The sequence below is a fragment of the Theropithecus gelada genome, chromosome 2, assembly GCF_003255815.1.
Source record: "Theropithecus gelada isolate Dixy chromosome 2, Tgel_1.0, whole genome shotgun sequence".
NCBI lineage: Eukaryota > Metazoa > Chordata > Mammalia > Primates > Cercopithecidae > Theropithecus > Theropithecus gelada.
The window spans coordinates 95,850,730-95,870,033 of NC_037669.1; the positions used below are offsets into that span (position 1 = coordinate 95,850,730).

Sequence of the window (19,304 nt, forward strand, 5' to 3'; positions counted from 1 at the left end):
ATCTCATATTAAAATATATTTTTCAGTATCTTAAAATTAGAGACAGAAGGGGGAATTCAGAGAAGATTAATTATACGATGTAATATAATATGTAATATATTTCAAATGGCCACAATAACACATAATTTAACTGTTTAAACATTTGTTCTGTGTTTTTCTTTTAGGAGAGTACCCTATTCCAATGGATCACAGTAATCACCATCCTCAGATACATTGCCCTATTTTATTTTCATCCTAATATTTCAACCCCCCTCCCTCAAACTGCAGAGAAGGGGCTGAATTTGAGGCCAGAAAAGGAGTGAAAATCCTACCAGGCCAGTTTGCCCACAGCTGATTCTCAGTGTTAACATCTTGTCTCTTTTCTCAAGTCACATTCCAGATCCCCATCTCAACACCCCAATTTTTTCTTCCCCATTTCAAAATAAGAAGAAAAAAATTAAGGAGGAAATTTCCCCCTTCTATTTGAAAGGCAGAATCCTGATGCACTTTAAATTCCAAAACAAAGAAGCAAATGAACATACAATCCTTTAGCATGTGGTTTTTACATGTAGCAAGGAATCAGGGTAAAAGGATAATCTACTCCCAGGTTCTCAAATGTTGGAATCATCTGGAGATTTTAAAATCTAGGCTTGTCACTGTCTCACCCACAAAGATTTGGGTTGAATTGATATGAGGTATGGACTTTTTAAAAGCTCTAAGGAGGATTCTAATCTGCAGCAAAGTTAAGAACCACTGATTTACATGCACAGTTTTTTGCTGCTCCAAGTGTAGTCCAGGAACTGCAACATGGGTACACCTGGAAGTTTGTTAAAAGTATTCGTTGGTCCCTCCCCAGACCTCTTGAATTTGAATCTACGGTTTAACCAGATCCCAAGTGATTTGTATTCATATGCACATGAGAATTTGAGAATCTTACCTAGGGCTTTTACTAAGCAAACTGCCCCGATCTGAAAGAGAGTATATAGTGCTCAGGAAGTACAGCTAGCAAGAATATGCCTCCTACCAGAAAAGTGAAGAAACCTCATGGTTATAGGCTCAAGTGGTGTGACACTCGGAGAAATCAGGTATTAGCAGAACTCTGAGATTCAAGAAGCTGTGTAGGTCTTAAAATCAGAGCTGCAGTCCCAGTGGCTGCTCCCCGAACTTGGCAAGTGCTAGTGAAGCCAATCTGGTTGATCTGTTTGATCACACTAAATGTGGGTGCTATCCATGCTAACCACCTATCACGTTGAAAAACATCCAGTAAGTACATCCCAAACACACAGAACCTGCTCAATCTCTTCTATGATGGGAAAATTTTGTTCTGAAACATAACTTGAAAACTCTTCTCACCACTATGGGTGGTTCTGAATCACTCAAGAACATTATATCGAGTGGAAATTAATGGACAAATTGGGCATTGACAGGCAGTTTCTATTTTACTTTTTGCATGTGTTGGATATTTTCCAATCGCCCCTCCATATTCAGTCTCAGTCCTCAACCCTGCTGTGACACTTGGGAGACTGAGTTTCCTGGATTGCCCTCTGGCTTCCAGTTGGGTTGGGCCAATGGGAAGCCCTGGCAGGAGATCAGAAGAGAGCTGAGTTCAGGTTATTTATTATCCCAGCTTCCTTTGTGCTGGACTATGGCTTGGATGTAGCCCTCAACTGAAAGCCACAGGTTCTCTCAAGTAGCCTGCTCCTAGGGGTGAGAATAGCTTCTAAATGTTGCTAGCCATGGGATTCTGCACCACCCCGTGTTGCATTTCCTTAACCCTGTCCACTTTGTGTACATCGCCCCTTGTGAGCTCTCCCCACTTACCTTGTTTGAATGTGTCATCTGTTTCTCTATCACCTCACCACCATCTCCCTGGTGTTCAGGATCTATTCTCTGTTTCCATCTTTGGTGACTGGAGCATTAAAAAGGGGTGGATCAGATGAGTAAAGCAAAGCCTCAGGGCACAGATGGGCATCATGAATGCCTATCTGAAAGATCAATTAGCAACATGTTGCAGCCTACCACTAGGAAGCATAGACCAGAGGACTACCAGGACAGCAGCTTGCAGCATGCCCTCCAATGGCAGCATATGGCCTTATGGCTTTGGCTCTGCACCCTCAAGGTTCTCTGGCACTGGCAATAGATGACATTTGCTCCTACAGGGGGTGGGCAACCTCTCCATGTTGCTTCACCTCCTCTTCAAGCAGCCCCTCCACCCTCCCAACCTACTCCTCCCAGATTCCACATATTATTGGGCAATGGCATCATTGTTCACTCACCAGGTGAGCATAGTTAGAATTCACCCACAGGAGAAAACAAGTGAACGCCGTGGGAAGCTAAAGTATGGTGCACATCTGGGCTGGTTATGAACAGGTATTCCTGGGTATGGTGATGATGGGGATGAGCTCGTCTTGGAAAGGCAGGAGTTCTGGCACCTAGCTTCCCGTAGCATCTGGGTCCCCTCTTTGAAGGGTACCCAGGCGAAGAATGAGTGGCTCCCTTAACCCCTTCTCCTGGCCAGAAGTAGTCTGCTAGATACTGCTGTCTCTATTTTCACTCCTAGCTTTGGATCCCTTTCTTCCCTGGAGGGAAAGAGGCCTTCAGGGCAGTCCCGCAGACACGACAGGAGGGATGTAAGAAAACAGGCGCGGCTGGGCATCCAAGCGTGGAAGGGAAGTCCAGCGGAGGGAGGTGGGAGATGTTGGGCAAACCCCGCCGCCCGCTGCACTGGAGCCGGAGAGAAGCAGAGACTTTGGGCCTCCCAGTTTCCTAGAGAGGCCGCGGAGGGCCTGGGGCGGTGACGCGCGTGCGCGATTCGAGCCGCCGGGAGGTAGGCGCGGGACCGGTGGCTGCGGTGGCGGCGGGTGGACCGATTGTCGCTCGGCGGCGAGAGTCGGTGAGAGGCCTGGCGGGGGGCGGGGGTGGGGGTGGCGGCATTGCGGGCGCAGGGCTCCCCGAAGGCCGCGGCATCCTCGGGCCTGCTCGGGCGGCCGACGGGGCCCAGCCTGGAGGCTGCGCCTGTGGCTGGGGTCTGGCGGTGGATCCCGCCCCCGCCACGCTGAGGGCGTATAGAGAACCTCTTTGCCTCCCGGGCGTCCAGGGTAGAGAATCTGGATTCTCCGGGCATTCTCATTTCATCCAATTATGCAAATAAAGCGTATTTATCAGAGACAATTAGATAACACGGGAAAGTAGAAGAAAAGTAAAAGTAGCCGCAATCCTGAAATCTGTCTCCAGGCCTCCTGACATTTAAAATATCTGTGCATAATTCTGCACACTGACATCCATAAATATATATTATGAAATGAGAGCGTGCCATTGCTTTTTAAAAAACTTGTTAGTATTATTGTGAGGAAACAGTATTATGCCAAAATACACATAACATTTGCCATACAATACATAAACGTTTACCATTTAACCATTTGGAAGTGTATAATTCACTGACATTATGTACATCCATACTACTGCTTTTTAAAAATCATAATCTCCTGAATTTGTAGAATGCATTTATTCGTATTTTGGCTAAAATTAGTGCTGGCATTATGACACCACGAAAACATTTTTTTTTCGAGGATAATTAAGAAATCATATTAGCAGTTTATTTTCTGTAAGACACATTTACATGAAGCTCTAAATAGTGAAGTGACATTTGTGCAGAAAAATAGCAAAATCTTGTTTGTTAGGGTGATTATCTTTCACAATGAAATAACTAGTATATAAAATGCAGTTTTTAAACAAAGGCAGAGCTCTAACCTACAGCGATTGTAGCACACTCAGACTTGCACAGGCCTAAGAGATCAGAGAATTGTCTCCTTCCGAATTTATAAGTGGTGACCAGGAAAGAATGTTATTCTGTTTCAAACTGCTTGCAGTGCAAAACTGAAAACTCAGTATTAGGTTGGTTGTTTTGCGAGGAAGTGCCAGGGAGTGGTTTGAGCAGTAATTTGATTAAGCAGTTTCAGAGAGCCTTCATGTGTTGTGTGTGTCTGCGTGTGTGTGTGCATGTGTGTGTGTATGTGCATGCATGTGTGTGCATATTCAGGGACCAAAGAATTAGGCTGCTCTTTTATGTTATCTTAATGAAAGGCAGACACATGTTGGTTAGGAAAAAAAAAAAAAAGTCTCACTGTAAGCCGAAAAGATGAGAATGTTTTGAAGATAAACCTCAGTATGCACTTAAAAAGGAAACTGACAAAAAGCATGAAAAATGGCAAGTATTCCACCAGTAGGTTTTCTGTGACTTCTCGTATCCAGGAAGAATTAGTGCATACGCAGTCTACGATGTCAGAGAGTAAACTATAGTAAAACATAACACTATATTTTGCAATTTTCAATATTTTGTATTAGAAACAATGTGAATGCACATTTCTGTGATTCTCAGGCGAATCGTTAGGTGTTCTGTAAGATTGAATTTATGAATTTATTTTTTTCCTTCCTAATCTTAAATTTCTTTTTTTTCTTATTTTATTTTATTTTATTTATTTTTGAGACGGAGTTTCACTTTTGTTGCCCAGGCTGGAATGCAGTGGCGCAATCTCGGCTCACTGCAACCTCCGCCTCCCGGGTTCAAATGATTCTCCTGCCTTAGCCTCCCGAGTAGCTGGAATTACAGGCGTGTGCCACCACGCCCGGCTAATTTTTGTATTTTTAGTAAAGACGGGGTTTCACCATATTAGTCAGGCTGGTCTTGAACTCCCGACCTTAGGAGATCTGCCTGAGCCTCCCAGAATGCTGGGATTACAGGTGTGAACCACCGTGTCCAGCTCTTGTTTTATTTTACCATGTATCACTTGTCACTTTTTAGCATACCACGTATCTGTCTCCTCATACGCGCCTCAAGGCAGCACTGGAACATGTAGTAGGTTCTCAATAAATATATGCCAAATTAATGAAAGAAGGAATCCAAATTGGTAGATAAAAATCGACAGTATTAAATGTCCTCGATTTTTAGGAGCCACTTGCTAAGCTATTCTTTAATACCTGGCCGTGCGTAGTGGCTCATACCTGTAATCCCAGCACTTTCGGAGGCCGAGGCGGGTGGATCACCTGAGGTCAGGAGTTCAAGACCAGCCTGGCCAACATGGTGAAACCCCCATCTCTACTAAAAATACAAAAAATTAGCTGGGCATGGTTGCGGGCACCTGTAATCCCAGCTACTCAGGAGGCTAAGGCAGGAGAATTGCTTGAATCCAGTAGGCGGAGGTTGCAGTGAGCGGAGGTCACGCCATCCTATGCTAGCCTGGGCAACAAGAGTGAAACCCCATCTCAAAAAAACCAAAACAAAACCTGTAATACCTAAAATGGAAATAAATCAGATAAAAATGATGACTGAATGACTGGAACTTTGCAATCTAAGATAAGACAAACTTTTTTGAAACAGAGTTAGCGCTCTTTCGCCCAGGCTGGAGTGAAGTGGCGCGATCTCTGTTCCCTGCAACCTCGCCTGGCCCCCGCCCCCGCCCCCGCCCTCGTCCCCGCCCCCGCCCCCGCCCCCGCCCCCGCCCCCGCCCCCGCCCCCGCGGGTTCGAACAATTATCCGGCCTCAGCCTCACGAGGCCTCACGAGTAGCTGGGATTACAGGCATGCGACACCACGCCCAGCTAATTTTCATATTTTTACTTTTGAACTCCTGACCGCAGGTGATCCACCTGCCTCGGCCTCCCAAAGTGCTGGAATTACAGGAGTAAGCCACCGTGCTTGGCCGACAGACTTTTTATTTGGAATAATTGTAGACTTACAAAGGGTTGCAAACATTTTAGAGTTCTCTTACACCTTTTACCTAGTTTGTCTAAAGTTGCTATCTTGGGTTACCATAGCATGTTCATCAAAATTAAAAAATTTACGTTGGTACAGTACTATTAATTAAACTGCAGGCTTTTAAAAGTTTATCTTTTTTTTTTTTTTTAACGTTCTTTTTCCATTGTAGGATCCAAACTAGAATTCCTCATTACATTTAGTTGTCATGTTTACTTGGTCTGCTTCAATCTGTGACAGTTACTTAGTCTTTCAAAACACTTTTGAAGAAGTGTTTTATATTTGGTTTTTTTGAAACGGAGTTTCGGGTGGGAGTGCAATGGCGCGATCTCGGCTCACCGCAATCCCCGCCTCCCGGGTTCAAGTGATTCTCCTGCCTCAGCCTCTGGGCAGGAGAGTAGCTGGGATTACAGGCATGCGCCACCGCGCCAGCTAACTTTGTATTTTTAGTAGAAGCAGGGTTTCACCGTGTTGGTCACGCTAGTCTCAAACTCCCGACCTCAGGTGATCCGCCTACCTCGACCTCCCAAAGTGCTGGGATTACAGACCTTAGCCACCGCGCCCGGCCTTGTATTTGTATTTTTATAAAGTCCCTCAATTTGGTTGCATCTCAAGTTTTCTGTCAAGTTTTACCACTCGAACCTTACTGTCTTTCTCCTAGTCATCAGTAATTATTTGGGGGAAGATAGTTTACTGCTTTGCAAATGAGATAGTTTCTCTTTGAACTTTGGTCTAAGTAGCATTGATTGATTGATCTTGCCTACAGCAATGACTACTGTGGTGTTGGGATTTGACTTTCTCTTTCCTTCGTTCCTTCTAAGCATTCATTGGATACTTACATATGATTCTCATTCATTCAAAGTATTCATTGGAATACTTTGTGAGGAAGAGCTATCCCTTCTCCCCTGTTATTTATTTATTCAATCAGTTATATTATTTTGTGCTTTGGATACTTATTTTATTCATTGCCCTAGAAAGCAGTACTATTGTTATTTTATTGCTGAACTTATTGTAGCTCTTTGACTATTGGGAGCTGTGTCCCTTTGCCTGATTTTTTTTTTTCCAGTCCTTCCCTAGTTTTTGTTTTCTGGTACCCAAAACCCTTATATTTTGCTCTCCGGCCTGGCATCAGTCACTTCTCCAAGGATCCCTGTTTGTTGTTGTTGTTTGTTTTAATTGGAGAATAGTGTAGTATTTAGAAATCAAATTTTGGGCACTCCCATTATGAGTTTATTTCTTAATTGGTAAATGAATATAAATATTATTTTAAGGCTTTAAATATATACTGAAAGCATTATTTTTTATTTTTTATTTTTTATTTTTTGAGATGGAGTTTTGGTCTCATTGCCCAGGCTGGAGTGCAATGGCATAATCTTGGCTCACTGTAACCTCCACCTCCTGGGTTCAAGCGATTCTCCTGCCTCAGCCTCCTGAGTAGCTGGGACTACAGGCATGCAGCACCACGCCCACTAATTTTTGTATTAGTAGAGACGGGGTTTCTCCATGTTAGTCAGGCTGGTCTTGAACTCCCGACCTCAGGTGATCTTGCCTCAGCCTCCCAAAGTGCTGGGATTACAGGCGTGAGCCACTGCACCCGGCCCAGCCTGCATTTTTTCCTAAGTTGTGATTATTTTAGAAACTTGTTTGCTTAGTATCAGTTTATATACCTTCTATACACTTAAACTGGTAGGAAAACACAAAAATAAGAGACTAGTTCATGGGGACATTAAAAGGAAAACAAAGAAATTACATTGGCCATGAGGTGAAGAAACAACGTAACAGAAGAAAATCTCCTTGAAAAGTATCAAGATCTTGGTTTGAAGTTTCCCTGTTCTTTTCAAAGCCATTTTCTTTGTGGGAATAAAACTGGGTTAAGGTATAAAGCTCTGGGGGGAGAGTCCTGAGAATAAGATCCAGCTCAGATTCCTTCCCAGTCCTCAGTGTAATTGTGATATAATCTCAGCAAGAAGATAAATGAAGCTTTTCTTCTATCCTCAAAAGCTAGTTGGGACTTGGGAGAAGCCTGTGGCATTAAGATACCAGAATTTCATTGGCAGGCTCAGCTATCTGCTGGGGTAGCTATGTTCACTATGCTTTGGGTCTTTGCTTCAGAGTTTGAGAGGCCCATGAGGTCTTAGCTTTATTCATGTTCATGATTGCAGAGGCTGGGCTAAACTTCTTTGACTCAAGAACTGGAATCCTCACTATATTCACAGGCATTCGCTCTGACTTTTCTGTTAGTCTTCTCATCACCTCTTTACAAATACATTACTGCCAGGCAAGGTGGCATGTGCCTATAATCCCAGCTACTCAGGAGGCTGAGGCAGAAGAATCATGTGAGCCCAGGCGTTCAAGACCACCCTGGGCAATATAGTGAAACTCTTGTTCCCCCGCCCCCCTCCAAAAATCTGGAAGTTAGCTGGTGTGGGCGGGGGAAAAAAGTCACTGACCCTTTTGGACATTTGTGCAGCAGCTGCTTCAGAACGTCCTGCTTGGAGACTTATTTTTGGAGCTGATTTGACTGTGGGTGTCAATTTCCTGAGTTTGGTCAGTACCATTGATATTTTTCACTGGGTACATTTCTTAAAAGTGTTTCTCTCTGGCCTCAATTTCTTTCTCTTTAACTTAATTGCCAGATTTATCTTCATCTTTAGCAGCATTTTAGTTCTTTTCGTACTTTGGTTTTCTTTCTCTTCTGTCTGTTCTGCAAGTTTGGCCATGAAAGTCTCTCTCCTTTTTCTGTTTTTCAGCTTTCTCCTGATAAGGTGTTTCTCCTTCCCTTTTGTGCTGCTGGAACCCACCGAGGCTGGAGCCTGCTCCTCTTGGTCCTGAAGCTCCCACTGCTTTTCAGTCTTCGAGTCTCCTTTTATAGGCCTTCATTTATTTATCTCTTCTTTCATTTTCCCTTTTTTTTTCTTTGAATACTTATTCTTTCTCCACTCCCTTTTTTTACAGCAAGGCCTCAGTTCTCTGCCAGAACTGTAGCAGCTTCCTCAGCATGTGTGATCCCTAATGTAGCTCTTTTCTTGCCTCTCCTTGGCCCTTAGAGTAGGACTGTAGTTTCTTTGTTTTTGTAGGATGATTGCATGCCTTCTAGCGTGAGTCTTCACATCTTAGTTTACTGTCATTTCTTTTGACAGTATTAGCAGCACTTGCTGAGCACAGAGGACATTGGATAGGTATTAGTTCAGAGCAAATGTAGAAGGTGGTGGCTCTGTTTTAATATCATAAGTGTCACTCCTTTTACATTTGCTTCACAGTGGTGGGAGATGGAAGGGGTCAACATTATCAGGGGATATGACCTTCATCTGTGACTTTGTGCACAGGGTAGTGGGACCACTTTGCAACAAGTTCTGAGACCTGTTGTCCATCTCACACTTTTTGTAGACTCTCCAGTTCTTGTCTCGTGAGTCTTCAGTTTGTCAATTCAGTGACTATTTATGAGCATTTTTGGAGCCTGGAGTAGATTGATGGTTGTTACTGATGGGTCTTTTCCACCAATAATGTCTGGGTACTTTTACTCCTAGATAAAGAAGCTTTTAGGGACAAGAAGATACTGATGAGAATGCTCTCCAGACTGAACCAAGAGTCATATTGGAGAAATTCTGGATGCAGGTGATTCGTACAGTAAGCTGATCCTGTGTCTGTGGAACATTAATGGCAGCACTACCTGTATTTCTCTTTTTCTTCAACTTTTATTTTTTTTCTTCCATTGTTGCTGGCTACTACTTTTCTTTGTTTCTGTTTTCTTTCTGGATAGGTTTTTTTGTTGTTTTGCCTTTTTGTTTTGCATGTTTTGTTTTGGTAGCATTTTGCTCTTCTTGTTCTCCACCTCACTTGCCTGTTTTTTTTTTTCCCCCTTACATCTGTTCACCTGGAGAACTTCCTTTTGTAGTTGCTTGAGCTGAAGCCATTGTTTGTGCTCAAGTCCCCCCTCAAGAATGTGCTGTCCCTTCCACTGTGCTTCTGCCATCTTCAGTCCTATGAGTTGCTACTCAATTGCTTTGCTTCTTAAGCAGAATTATTGATCACTTTGCTGTTTATAAATGTAATGGGTAACAATTTAGGCAATATAGGCAAATAAGGAAGGAGAGCCCTGTCATCTCACCTCCCAGAGGAAATCATGACTAAAAACACTTTGGTAGTGAGGCTTAGGAGCTTTTATGTGCATACATAAACTGTGCTTTACTTTTCATTTGCTTTAAATTGTAAATGACAGTATAACTATGCTTTCTAATACTTGCTTTTCAATTTACTTTTCTTTTAGGAAATAGAAGACAAAAAAATATAAAGTTGCTTTTAAATGCAATTCTCGGCTGGGCGCGGTGGCTCAAGCCTGTAATCCCAGCACTTTGGGAGGCCGAGGCGGGCGGATCACAAGGTCAGGAGATCGAGACCATCCTGGCTAACACCGTGAAACCCCGTCTCTACTAAAAAAATACAAAAAACTAGCCGGGCGTGGTGGCGGGCGCCTGTAGTCCCAGCTACTCGGGAAGCTGAGGCAGGAGAATGGCGTGAACCCGGGGGTGGAGCTTGCAGTGAGCTGAGATCGCGCCACTGCACTCCAGCCTGGGGCACAGAGCAAGACTCCGTCTCAAAAAAAAAAAAAAAAAAAAAAAGCAATTCTCTACCTTCCTATCCCCACCACCAGTAAGAGTTTTTGTAAATTCTTCCAGGCTTTTAGAATTTGTTTGAGTAGTTATAGGTACATTTCACATACATGTGTATACACACACGATTGTACATTTTCTTTTTCACAATTCGTATTTAGGATGTGCTTTTAAACTTAGCACATATTTTTGTTATTGTTGGGAAAAGCAGTCATGCACAGTTTCTCTCTCCTTACTTGGCTGTGTAGGAGTGTCCTTGGATGCCAGGCATTGTGGCTCATGCCTGTAATCCCAGTGCTTTGGGAGGCCAAGTCAGGAGGATCTCTTGAAGCCAGGAGTTTGAGACTGGCCTGGGCAACAGAGTGAGGCCCTATCTGTTAAAAAAAGGCAGGGTGAGGGTAGTACATGTCTGTAGTCTCAGCTATTCAGGAGGTTGAGGTGGGAGGATCACTTGAGCCCAGGCGTTTGAGGCTGCAGTAAACTATGGTCGTGTTACTGCACTCCAGCCTGGATGACAGAGTGAGAAAAAAGAGTGGCCTTGGGCCCAAAACATTTCCTTACGAAAGAGTGAAAGAGTCCTCACAACCTTTGCTGGGTTTAACATCTTGTGAGGGACTATCTTGTTTTTCTGCACTTGATGTACTCCTCTATTCTGTTTTTTGTTTTTGTTATTGTTTTTGTTATTTTTTTTTTTTTTTGAGATGGAGTTTTGCTCTGTCATCCAGGCTGGTGTGCAGTGGCATGATCTTGGCTCACTGCAACCTCCACCTCCTGGGTTCAAGTGGTTCACCTGCCTCAGCCTCCTGAGTAGCTGGGATTACAGCCATACATCTCCACGCCTGGCTAATTTTTGTGTTTTTAATAGAAATAGGGTTTCACCATGTTTGCCAGGCTGGTCTTAAACTCCTGACCTCAGGTAATGTGCCCACCTTGGCCTCCCAAAGTGCTGGGATTACAGGCATGAGCCACCATGCCAGGCCTCCTTTGTTCTGTTTCTAAGTGCATGAATCAGTAGCCCTCATTCCTGCTCCTAGCTTTCTGCATTTCAGACCCCACAGAGGAGGGATTTAAGGTCCTTCTACTGCAATATGAAGCATGTATACACACACCACCTGTGTAGACTGTTGAGTGGTTCTGCTGGCCATGAGGGACCAACACATTGCAAGTGGCTGGATCTTGTGCACTCTCTGTCTCCATAAGTAAACATTGTATCTCTTGAGCTAGGTGGGGGTGGTGTCTTTTCTGAGTGACCTCAAGTCATACACTGTCTGTTCCTTGGGTGACACCTAGTTGCCTTGTAACCTTAGCTACAGAGCCTTATCACCTGGCATATGGTGAAGCAGTTATGTTGATGTATAACAATTCTAGTACATTCCTTTTAGGTGTGTGAGTATTTCATCCTATAAAATACTTTTTTTTTTTTTTTTTTTTAAGAGACAGACTCTCACTATCCTCCCAAAATACTGGAATTACAGGCATGAGTCACTGCACCTGGCCAAATGCTTCACTTTTATAACCTCCCAAGAGGTTCACCTTGCCTGCTGCCTTGACAGAGCTGATTCATCAAGACAGGGGAATTGTAATAGAGAAAGAGTAATTCATGCAATAGAGAAAGAGTAATTCAGCCAGCTGTGTGGGAGACAGGAGTTTTATTATTACACAAAGCAGTCTCCCCCAGCATTTGCAGAGCAGTTTTTAAGGATAATTGGTGGGTTGGGGGAAGCCAGTGAGCCAGGAGTGCTGATTGGTCAGAGATTAAATCAGAGAGAGTCACAACTGTCTTTCTTGTGCTGAGTCAGTTTCTGGGTGGGGGCCACAAGATCAGATGAGCCAGTTTATTGATCTGGGTTGTGCTAGGTAATCCATCAAGTGCAGGATCTGCAAAATATCTCAAGCACTGATCTTAGGAGCAGTTTAGGGAGGGTCAGAATCTTGTAACTTCCAGCTGCATGACTCCTAAACCGTAATTTCTGATCTTGTGGCTAATGTTAGTTCTATAAAGGCAATCCAGTTCCCAGGCAAGAAGGAGGTCTGCTTTGGGAAAGATCTGTTACTGTCTTTAAACTATAAACTATAAGTTTCTCCCAAAGTTAGTTCAGCCTGTGCCCAGGAATGAACAAGGACAGCTTGGAGGTTAGAAGCAAGATAGAGTTGGTTAAGTTAGATCTCTTTCACTGTCTCAGTCATAATTTTGCAATGACAGTTTCAGTGCCTCCCTTTGGGTTGTATGACACCTTAATAAAATGTAGGTTATGAAGGAGGGAAAAGACCGTTGATTGCTCTGGCTTCTTCCTGCTGACAGGGGACATAGTGAGAATGGGAGTGAACCCCAACATGAGAAGAGTAGAACTGCTTTGCAACTGTCTGAGTGTACTCCTGCAGGCCTGGCTGGGTGTTCATGGCTTGCATGACAACATTAGTATTTTCATTTGTAATTTTACTACAGTGTTTACGTGAAACAGCCTACTGTAAGGTAAAGAATGAGTCCTAGGATGAGGAGTACAATTCCCAATTTTAAAAGCAAAGATTTGAAAGTATTAGTTTGGGAACTTCTAACCCACAAAGAATTTATAATTTAGTTTAAACTGCAGAGAAAAAGCCTCAGGAACAGTGAACAACACTGTACTATAGTTTTGAAGCATAACTTTCTCTTTCCAGTCCCCATTTTTATTAAAAACAAATCTTGATAGAACTGATTTGTTTACAAAATAAACTTTAGTCTTACTGTGCTTGGCCTGATTGTTTGCATAAAGTGCCCCAAGAATAATTATTTTTCACTTAGGCTTTTTAAGTTGGCTTTGCTAGAACTCTGTTCCATGCAGAATCTCAGTTAAGACTTTTTAAAAGCCGAGCCCAGCCATGGGTTTGTACTCTCAAATACCTGTGAGTTGGGCAAATTCCTCTCCTCTTCAGGTCCCAAGGTAACTTGGGGTTCCTGGACCTGTTAGAAAGTGACATTCTTTACTTACCACAGGTCGTCAGGAACCTTGTACAGAGACTGTGTGGGCAAGGTATGAGGCCAGATTCCCCAACAGGCTTTAGTTGGCTCTGTAAGTCAACTTTGATTCTTTAAAGGAAGCATGATTTCTTCAGCTGTGTCCTGTTACAAAAGGAAACAGATTCTTCTGGCACTTACTCAATGAACTGTACTGCCATTGAGAATATTCACAAATAGTTTCCAAATTCTGGATAAATCAGGTAGAAAGGAACAAATATGCTTCAAATTTTGTTCGCAGGAGAATATTTTACTCGTTAAAAGTTGCAAATAGCTCTAAAGAAATAAGTTATCTTAACTCTGAAAACAAAAGGTTTAGCAGTGTTTAACACATTAACTTTCCATGAGAGTCCTAGGAGCTTGTTTTATTCTCTATTCCAATAGCACAGTTTTTAAAGTTATCTGAGACTGGCACTTAGAGTCCTACATCTGATTATAAACTGCCTTTTGAAAAGGACCAAAGCAAGACAAAATATCTGTGGATGACAAAAATCTGTAGCCACTATGAAAGCTACAATTGACTAGGAATTTTGGTTACTTCTGTGGCATACAACAATTTTACATAACAATTATAATAATGTGCACTAAATTATGTCAGCATTATAGAAGTTTCCCATAATTTTGGAACACATACTGATAACATATTTAAACACAGTCCCAAGTAAACCAAACACCATTCATTCTTCTATTTGAAAGTGTTTATTCTAATATTACAATCTCCAGAGTTAATTAATCAGAATCCTGCATTTAAGAGCACCTGTTAAATTTTATACCAGATTATAAAACCATATTTTAAAGAGGACCAAAATGAGACAATTGTCTGTGGATGACAAAAACATTTTAGGGCAGCCACAGTTAAAGACACAATTGACAAGGAAATTTGCCACCTCCATGGCATACAGTGTGTTAACATAATTATAATTATTACTGATAACATATACTAAGTCATATTAGTATTATAGGGGTTTTACATAATTTCAGAACATATACTAATAACACACTTGCACAAATCTAGGCCACAGAAAGCCAAACACCATTTTATATTTGACAATGCTTCCTGTAGGATTTTTGTACCAAAGAAGCCAAATGCCATTTTTGGACTTTAGAGGACCGAATATCTAAAATTCTAGGTTGGAAAGAGACATAATTTATAATTTGATTTTGGAAAGTTTGTCAATTAACAAAGGTTTAAAACACTGGATATCACAAAATAGAATCCCAGGTCACCATAAATCATTCATTTGGCCAAAATTCCAAAAAAAATTTTAAAAAGAAAAACCTTTACTCTGATAGAGGAGACTTAGCTTTCCAAAGAAGACCCAATGAACATAACATGAGGCCAACCGAATCTCTCTTCTCTCCTTTTTTTCCCTGCCATTTACCCAAAGGAGAAAACAAAACCCTTTTATTATCTTTTAACATTACTTAAAAATCATCTTCAAAAGAGAAAACCAAATTTCATTTTTGCATTAATGCATCTTTAATGTTAAAGCTAGTTTTTGTTTGTTTGTTTGTTTGTTTTTGAGACAAAGTCTTGCTCTGTAGCTCAGGCTGGAGTGCCGTGGCGTGATCTCAACTCACTGCAACCTCCACCTCCCAGGTTCAAGCGATTTGCCTTCCTCAGCCTCCAGAGTAGCTGGGATTAGAGGCGCGCACCACTGCACCCAGCTAATTTCTTGTATTTTTAGTAGAGAGGGGGTTTCACCATGTTGGCCAGGCTGGCCTTGAACTACCAACCTCAGGTAATCCTTCCGCCTTGGCCTCCCAAAGTGCTGGGATTACAGGCGTGAGCCACGGTGCGCGGCCTAAAGCTAGTTTTTTAAATAAAAGTTTGTATCTCTATCCAGTTTTAATTAGTTTGACCATAAGATAAGATTTTCATAAACTTTTTAGACCCCTTTACAATTTTCCATCAAACAGCAGATCAGTTTTCTAAGAAAACCCTGTTATTCGGACACATGGGCCCGGATTTTGGCCCCACATCACTATGATTTTAATTTTTTAACCTATGGAAAAAAGCTAAATAATTTCTTTTAAATCTTAGCCAACCTGTTTATACCTACAGAATTTTTACAGGATCAACCCTTCACAAACCCTTTTCACTTTGCTTAAACCTTCAGTTTTGTTCCATTCCTCTTTTAGGTGAAGACAATCCTTAAAACCCTCTGAAATGGACAAAATTGCATTCCCTTTAACAAAAGCCATGTTCCCATGCCTTCTTATAATCTTTTACCAAAAACACATTTTCTACACACCTTGTATGTAAAACTGTTTCTCCAGTGGTCTCAATTAAATGTTACAATGTTAACTCTTAGCAAATTTTATTTTTAGTGGAAAACCTGATAAGCGATTTTTTGTTTTGGAGATGGAGTCTCGTTCTGTTGCCCAGGCTAGAATGCAGTGGTGCAATCTCGGCTCACTGCAACCTCCACTTGCTGGGTTCAAGCAATTCTGCTGTGTCAGCTGCCCGAGTAGCTAGGACTACAGGCGCATGCCACCATGCCCAGCTCATTTTTTGTTTTTTTTTAGTAGAGACGGAGTTTCACCATGCTGGCCAGGCTGGTCTCGAACTCCTGACCTCGTGATCTGCCCACCTCGGCCTCCCAAAGTGCTGGGATTACAGGCGTGAGCCACTGTGCCCAGCCAAGCAAGCGATTTTAATTATGTATTTGGGGTGGAGCCTAGGATATCAGACAGAAATGATGATAAGGTCTGACTCTTTTTAGCATAGCTAATGGGCATGGCTCTCCATATGTCCCAAGGCCTTGTCTATAATCTAATGCTCCAAAATAGGTAAATTGAACAATTCTCAGAAGTCAAAGAAACAATTTGACCTTAAAGCATTTGGCAAATCTGATATCTTAATTTAGACCAAATGTCTCCATTTTCAAGACATTTTATTTTATCTTTATTTATTTTTTTTTTTTTTTGAGACGGAGTCTCGCTCTGTCGCCCAGGCTGGAGTGCAGTGGCCGGATCTCGGCTCACTGCAAGCTCCGCCTCCCGGGTTCACGCCATTCTCCTGCCTCAGCCTCCAGAGTAGCTGGGACTACAGGCGCCCGCCACCTCGCCCGGCTAGTTTTTTGTATTTTTTAGTAGAGACGGGGTTTCACTGGGTTAGCCAGGATGGTCTCGATCTCCTGACCTTGTGATCCGCCCGTCTCGGCCTCCCAAAGTGCTGGGATTACAGGCATGAGCTACCGTAACCAGTCGACAGTGCAGTGCTTCTACCCTGCATTTCATTGCAAGGCAACCCAAACCGAATTATCCCGTTTTGTAATCAGCCCATCTCTCATGGGAGTCTCATCTCCCAGTGGGAGGTGGGGATGTTTCCTTATCTTCCAGGTGGCCAAGAGCATGCTTCTCTGATCCAAGTGTGCAGAATCAAGTATCCCTCCGTAGTTACTCTTAGCCGTCCCTTAAAGTATACGTAGTTATTACACACCAAAGCTCTCTCATAATGCGAAGTAATTTCTGATACCCCAATACTCAAAAACGTCAGATAACACAACTCAAAACAGAACAGAGCCTTTGATTTTGAAAGAGATCTATCAGCTTTTAATTCCTATGATTTCATGAGGAAAACAGAGGTGGCTTGTTTGTTTCCCCCAAAACAGGGTTTGTGGTGCCTCGTCTGTTTTTCCCAATGAGTCGCAGGCTACCAGAAGTTATCTTAGGGCCTCTCATCTGTGCATTAAGAGTGGCAAGACAGGCTGGGCTCAGTGGCTCACACCTGTAATCCCAGCATATTGAGAGGCTGAGTCAGGCAGATCACCTGAGGTCAGGAGTTCAAGACCAGCCTAGCCAACATGGTGAAAGCCCATCTCTACTAAAAATACAAAAAGTAGCCGGGTATGGTGGCAGGCGCCTGTAATTCCAGCTACTTGGGAGGCTGAGGCAGAAGAATTGCTTGAACCTGGGAGGCAAAGGTTGCAGTGAGCTGAGACCGTGCCATTGTACCCCAGCCTGGGCGACAGAGTGGGACTCTGTCTCACACACACACACACACACACACACGGAAGAAAGATAATTCAGTCGACTGAGAAGAAAAAACATTTTTCCAGAAAAACAAGTTCCAAGAAGAAAAAGAAGAGACCTTTTAAATATACCTATAGCTTGTTTATCCACTTTTAATTAAGCTTTTAACCATAGCAGTCTTAAAAAAATGCTTTAAATATTTTTTATTACCCAACTTTAGCCATACCAAGCGGCCAATGTTTTTGGCTTTTGAATTTTACTGCAGGTAACTTCCCACATGAAATTAATCAGATTTCACTAAGGTTATAACTTAGCCATGGACACACGGGTGTCTCAAAGAGATGGTAAGCAGTTTCTTTTTTTTCTTTCTTTCTTTTTTTTTTTTTTTCCAAGATTTAGAATCTCCCCCAGGGTAGTTTAGAGAAAGGAAAATTCAAGATAGGAAATCAGAAACTATTCATGGGCGGGTGGGGAACCTCAATAAATGGAAAAGTTACATAAATAAAAAACCAGAAAGGAATCATTCCGGAAGCCAAGAATAGAACCCAGGCTGCCATTGTCATAAAAGCAAAGCCTTAGCTACTGAGTTAGAGCAATGAGCAGTTTCTATGGTTCTTCCCAGAAGGAGCCTAGAGAAGCCAATTGCAAGCTTGCAAAGTTTTTTAACTACTCAAGATAATTTTTAGGGCTATGACACGAACCTCAAAATTCCTGTCCTCTGGATGGTGGAAACCAAGAGAAAGTATCCCCACGTGGTCACAAGGTTAAGCTCTTAAGGACAGAAAACAAGACACATTTCATACGGTATTGGTTTCAGAGACCTGTAGCAAAAAGTAACTGTTCAACCTGCTAGGCTCGCTTGAAAAGCAGGCTTATAGGGGTCCTAAACCCATATTCTATCCTGTGATACTCCTTTCTCCATTACAGAACACAGAAAGACAAATTCTTAGCGCAAAGTACACCAGATTTGCTGCCGCCTAAGACTAGTTTCTATTAAACCCTTGCAGAGAAACCAATAGTGACGTTTACCCAGACAAGGGAAAGAGAGAGAGACCAAAAACTTGCCTGGTAAGCCTTTCTTACCCTTTTTTGCTGGCATACCAGGTTTCTGGGCTCCTTTTCTCTGCAGCTTCCAGAAGAATGGAGCAGCTTCTGATGACCATCCTCACTGTGCCATAGCTGTGGGGTTTAAGCCACATTACAAAAGAAAATCACTCTTTCCTGTTTTATGGAACCATAGGCAAGATTCTTAATTTGCCCAACAGGCTGCATGGGGAACCGAAATAACGTTTTCTATCCCAGCAAAACACACATAACAAAACAAACATTAGTCACCTTGTTCAGCACCCAAAGCCAACCTGACAGAGCTCAAACTTCTTCCCGTTGGTCCCTGTTGTCTTTGATCCATTCCAGATGGGAAGGGACAACCTGTGAATGGTGATTCACAATGGGGTCTCTGGGCAAGGGGAAGAGCACATAGTCATCCCAAGAGACAGACCTGTTGAGCGTTGAGCCTTCTTTAGAGCTCATCGAATGTGACCAGACAAATAAGGAGGGTTCTTTGAGTTAGGCCTGCTGGACTTCTATCAGGAACGCCTCTGAGATCCCTTCCACATAAACAAACACATGCAAAGGTGAGGCAGACAGAAGGCCTTCCAAATCAGATCCCTAACTAAACTATCCTCCTATTCTCGGTCTGAGAAACCTCTAAATCTTCCTCATTGAGTTAGAAGTCTTCCAAACCAGGACTCTTCCTACTGGTTAGAAAGAGTCCTTCAGGAGCCAAACAGACACCCTGCAATGGTGCTACAGACACAGACGCTCCATGGTGGAGCTACAAACAGACACCCCATAATGGGGCTACAGACACCACACCATAGGGCCACAGAAGCTGCTGGGAGAAGGAAGAAGGCATTGGCAACGCCTAGGATATTCACCAATGCAGACACCCTGCAGTGGGGCTACAGACAGACACCCTGTGATAGGGCTGC

At 42.8% G+C, this 19,304-nt stretch overlaps 1 protein-coding gene across 1 annotated transcript in view; it reads left to right on the forward strand.

Moving 5' to 3' along the window:
• Positions 1 to 2,813: 2,813 nt before the first annotated feature.
• The window catches only part of ZNF445 (zinc finger protein 445), a 36,510-nt gene continuing 20,019 nt past the window's right edge, over positions 2,814 to 19,304 (forward strand). Inside the window, exon 1 of the mRNA XM_025377863.1 lies at positions 2,814 to 2,872. The gene's annotated coding sequence lies outside the window, so the exon portion shown is untranslated. The remainder of the gene's footprint in view (positions 2,873 to 19,304) is intronic.